The sequence below is a fragment of the Myotis davidii genome, unplaced genomic scaffold, assembly GCF_000327345.1.
Source record: "Myotis davidii unplaced genomic scaffold, ASM32734v1 scaffold674, whole genome shotgun sequence".
NCBI classification, from domain to species: Eukaryota; Metazoa; Chordata; class Mammalia; order Chiroptera; family Vespertilionidae; genus Myotis; species Myotis davidii.
This window is the reverse complement of record NW_006286674.1, coordinates 283,303-288,442: the sequence shown is the minus strand read 5'-3', so window position 1 is coordinate 288,442 and position 5,140 is coordinate 283,303. Positions and strand designations below refer to the sequence as shown.

The following is a 5,140-nucleotide window of genomic DNA, read 5'->3' as shown; positions in this document are numbered from 1 at the left end:
TTTTTTTTTTATAATTCTTTTTACATTAGGAGAAAGTGGGTCTCGTGGTGAGAAGTGACATATGTCCTCAGTTGGAAACGAACTTTGGTGGCTACTTTACAAGGTTACCCTCTGAAAGCATGATAATAGCCCAGGACTATAAGACTCATAATACAGTTGAAGAAACTAAGGCTCAGAAAAGTTGAGCAACTTGCTCAATATCACCCAGTTATTGAATGGGATTTAGAGCCGAGGACCATCTAGCACCAAATGCTGCTTTCTTTGTACAACACCCCTCTGGACCTATGCAGCGCTGAGTTCTAGGCCTGCTGCCTGGACATGAGCCAGTCCAGGAATCTGGGAAAGAATGGTCAGAGGCGTAGCAGGAGAGCCAGGAGAGAGAGAATCAGAAAGTTAAGAGAAGAGAGGTTTGAGCAAGTGGGAATGACCACATAGGTCAAACTGTGCAGTGAGGTTAAGCAAGATGAAAGCTGAAAGTAGTTCATAGTGTTTCATATTTGAGACAATGTTGTCTTTAAAGCAGGGTCATCAAAATGGAGATAGTGGTAATAGGTGAGGTCACCCTGAGTAAGGAGTGGCTGGTAAGGAAGTTGGCAAAGCAAGAGACAGCTACTTTCTCTAGAAATTCAGATGTGAATGAAAAGAGACATCTGGGCAACGCTTAAGGACGAAGAGGGTTAGGAGACTGAATGCAAAACCAACCCTGATTATTCATCCCTCCCTTCAAGATATGACTTTGCAGCTCCTCCCATCACCAAGTAGAGTCTATTTCCTTGTTCCTGGGCTGGCCTTGTGACTTGCTTTCCAAAAGAGGGGGGGAGGGGGAGGGGAGGGAGGGAGAGAGAGAGAGAGAGAGAGAGAGAAATGATATTGTGCCAGTTCTAAAGGGCTTGGGTATTTCAGCTTTCTCTTTCTTAAAATCCCGCCCAGCCACCATGAGAATAAGCCCTAGCTGACTTGCCGAAAGCTGATCTGTGGCCCCGTCTCCCACTTTACCACAAGGGACAACCTGCTCATCGCCCGGCACTGAGTGAGATCGTCCTTGATCACCTGACCCGCCAGCCGGGCAGGCAGTACTCAGGCCCAGCTAAGTCAGTGCAGCCCGGCCCAGAGCAATAGAATTGCCCACAACTCATCAACTTGTGAGTAATAAAAATTCTTACTGCTTTAAACCACCATGTTTGGGTGCTTTGTTACACATCACTAGTTAACTGATTCAAGAGATAATTGGAAGGTTTTTATTACCTTGCTTTGGCCTGGAGGGGATTTGAGCATATCCGTATGTTGAGGGTTAAAGATAGATTTAAGATTCAAAAAAGGGGAAATGAGCGATGGGATGTGACCTCGAGCTCAGGTGGAAGACGAGCCTGGGGAAAGGCAGAGGCCTCCTGTGTTATCAAGAAGAGAAGGGAGTAGGGTGTCCTGGACTAAACCGGGTGCATTACGGGGGCTTCAGCCCTAAACTCTGACTCGGTGGTAGCTTCCTCAGCCGCATCTCTGGACATGCTCACATTAACTGTGGGGAGCCGGCACGGCCATGGCATACTCATGCCAGCTCAGCCTGGTTCAGTGATCCTGAATGGAGGTGATGAAAGGCTTAGAAAAGACAGACAAGAGAATGAAAGCGGGGTCTCGGTGGGACGCTGCCCCTCTGATGGACAGCGCCAGTGCCCACAAGCCGTGTCTTTATTTTATAGCTGATGCCACGAGGCAAAGTAAGGGCGTGATCAAGATGTTTATAGCATTCTCACTGGTTTCAACCCTACTCAACTACATGCACCTGAACTCTATCACTCAGGCACGTGGGGCCGCATGTTCAGACCACAGGCTCAAGCTTACAGCTATAGCTATTGGCTATAATTGTGCTGGGTAGGCTCTGCCCTCCAAGCTGGGACTTGCATGTGGCCACAAGAGGACTGTGCCCTCTCCTCAGTCCAAGGCTTGAACCTGTCCAAAACACTGTAGCCCCGCCCCATATTTAATATCCAGCCAAAATCTAGCACCCCAAACTCATGCATGTCCGTATCTGTCAAAGCTAAACGGGGCTTGAGACAGATTTGCTTTTGTTTCCACTGGTATGTCAAATGCCGCAGTGACGGCAAAGAGTAATCTTCAGCTTGTGTATAATGAGGTCTGAAATTTCCGTCTCCGCGCCTTGATCATGAATCTTATTTCACTAGATAAACTGACAGCAGAGTCTCGGGTACTTAAAATTTTGGGGGGTGGGGGGAATCAACACAACCACCCACATCTATTTTTTTCCCTGCTGTCACTTTTATGGTTCAGTTATTTTGTCTCTATGCATGTATTCCCAGTTTTGTCTGGATTCCTCAACAGCCAACTCATTCCTTAATCCCAGACATATGCTCCTCTATCCTGAAAAATGACTTAGTAGGAAGACAACTGGTTTGGGGAGTTTGGGCAGAAAAACTGAATTCTAGTCTTGATTCTGCTGTCAGCCAGCAAACTTACCTGGGCTATCACTTAGCCTCTGTTTCCTTATCTGAAAACTATGTTCCTCCAACAAATACTTCCTGAGTACCTACCATGTATCAGGAACTGTTGTAAGTGCTTAGGATACATCAGTGAACAAAACAAAGACCCTGCCTTCAGGGAGCTTACCTTCTGGACGAGTCAGACAATGGGAACAAATGCAGTCAGCAGGATGATAACATCATGTAATAGATGGTGAAAAGTGTTACGAAAAAAATTAACATAAAGTGGGGGTAGGGGCTGGTTGCCAGTTAAAAGGATCCCTGAGGAGGTGCCTGGAAGGAGGTGAAGGGGTTACTTACCATGAGGGTATCTGGAGGAAGAATGGTCCAGGCAAAGTCCCTAAGGGTATTTCCCCAGTCTTTCTTTTCCTCCACACCACATTTCTGCTTGTTGAGCTCAGAGAAGGTTTATAGGCCAGTCTTTGTACTATTCCATACATTTCTTTGAACAGTTCATCCCTTTGAGCTAGTCCCATGGGCATTAGGTGCAAGAGCCTATTGCCTTGTGTTTGTTCTCAGGGACCTCTGTGTGGGGTGTTCCTGCCACCCACAGGCTAGATCTGTGCTACGCCAGACACCACCTGGGTGTGTCCTCCTGCTCTGCATGGGGCCGCTGAAGCTGAAAAATGCAGATTAAAAAAACATGGCTCTTGATAAAGTAGCTCTCATTTCTGAATGCTTCTAAGTGCCAGGTGCCTTACGTTCTTTATTTCCCCTCCCAGCTCTCTTCGAGGTTAGCATTTCCCCATAAGAAATGGAGACTCAGTTTGTTTAGGAAACTTACCTACGGTCACGTAGCTAGTAAGTTTCATAGCCAGAATGTTATTCCCGATTGCAAGTTTTTTCAGCTATACCACGTGGCTTCATTTCTAAATACCCTTTAATCTTGTCAAACATCCTGAGGTCAAATTCCAGTTCTACCACATTATAATGGTGTGGTCATGGACAAGTTACTTAACTTTCCTGAGCCTTCATTTCCTCATTTGTGAAACATGTATAAGTACCCATCTCATAAAGGTATTGAGAGGACTCAATGACATAATTCTATAAAGCTTAACATAGTATCTCTCATGTAACTGCTAATATATGTTAACAATCATTCTTATGTATTGTTGATGGATTTTTAAAAGCACATATGTATGTTAAGATATCTCTGGAAGGGGAAGCTGGAACAAAAAAACCTCATTTTTCGCTTTGATTATTTGTACATGCTGTACACATTTAAATATTGAGCTATATGATATTACTTATTCAAGTAAACAATTAGATAATGTTTTAAAGAAATGCTGTTATTATCAGTATAAGGAATTTGTAATGAAGAAGCCATCAGTGAGGTAGATGGATTTGGAGGAGGTTTCTTGGAGGAGAAGAATTGAGCAGGGCCTTGGAGCCGTTACAGAGTTTTGGTGACAATGAAGAACAGGGAGGCATCTTAAGTGAAAGATCCTTGCAAATTAGAGCGTAAATGCAGGAAAGAGTAGCCAGTGAACATCGTCTGTTCAATGATAACTGTTCGATGTTCTGGCAACAACTAATCTAGTGACTAATCCAGGTGATAAGCACCTACGGTGGAAAAGAGATAGTATAAGTAAAACACTGCCAAAATATTGCACCTCACACGAACATTGAGGAAGATCGCTGGCGAGGCCGATTCCATGAGCCCTGCTGCCGGAATTATTCTGGTTCATCAATCCAAATTGAGCTGGAGGAACCTTTGACATCCCCCTCTCTCTGCTTGCAGGTCAGCGGTCTCCAGTCCCGAGGTCATCGCTCATCAAGAGGGGATAATCCCAAGGACAGCAGGACCTACTTCATCCCTTGGATTTAGGAGGGAGAAACCCCTCAGGCCACAAACAGTAACAATGACCCACCATTAAACACACCGAGAGAAGAGCGTGATGAGGAATTTGTACAAGAAAAGTCCAGGAGTTCTCGCTGGCAATGTCTGATCACAGTGAGCTCTGCCCATTGAACTGCAATAAAAACTCTCCCCCTCCCCAGAGCTGTGTGGATGTGGACACAGTTCAGGCAATGGGCTATGCCTGGATGCAACAGAGTGAAAAGAATTTGGACGGTGGGGGTCAGATAGACCTGGGCTTGAATTGTTATTCTACCACTTCTCTCTAGTATGCTTTGACAACACTTAAAAATCCCTGCTTCATTTTTTCTTATCTGCAAAAAAGTAGCTGAGACCTACACTGGGTCTTTTAAGAGGATCAAATACAACAGTGTTTGAAAAGCACAAGCTGGGTACTTCTTGTTATGGAAAAAGAGCAGGATGTGTGGCCAAAAAGGGAACCTACACATGAAAATTATTCTCAAACAGCACTCAGCTTCAGAATGGATGCCTATTGCCCGAGCCCAGTGGTCGGCAAACTCATTAGTCAACAGAGCCAAATAGCAACAGTACAATGACTGAAATTTCTTTTGAGAGCCAAATTTTTTAAACTTAAACTATACAGGTAGGTACATTGTTATTAACTTAATTAGGGTACTCCGAAGGCTTAGGAAGAGCCACACTCAAGGGGCCAAAGAGCCGCATGTGGCTCGCGAGCCGCAGTTTGCCGACCACGGCCCTAGCCTGTTTGGCTCAGTGGATAGAGTGTTGGCCCATGGACTGAAGGGTCCCGAGTTCGATTCTGGGC

At 45.2% G+C, this 5,140-nt stretch overlaps 1 long non-coding RNA gene across 1 annotated transcript in view; it reads left to right on the top strand.

The window, feature by feature from the left end:
• LOC107182204 overlaps nucleotides 1–4,737 on the top strand; it is an 18,797-nt gene extending 14,060 nt beyond the window's left edge. The window contains exon 2 of the long non-coding RNA XR_001512926.1: nucleotides 4,237–4,737. This is a non-coding gene — a long non-coding RNA (uncharacterized LOC107182204). The remainder of the gene's footprint in view (nucleotides 1–4,236) is intronic.
• Nucleotides 4,738–5,140: the final 403 nt, after the last annotated feature.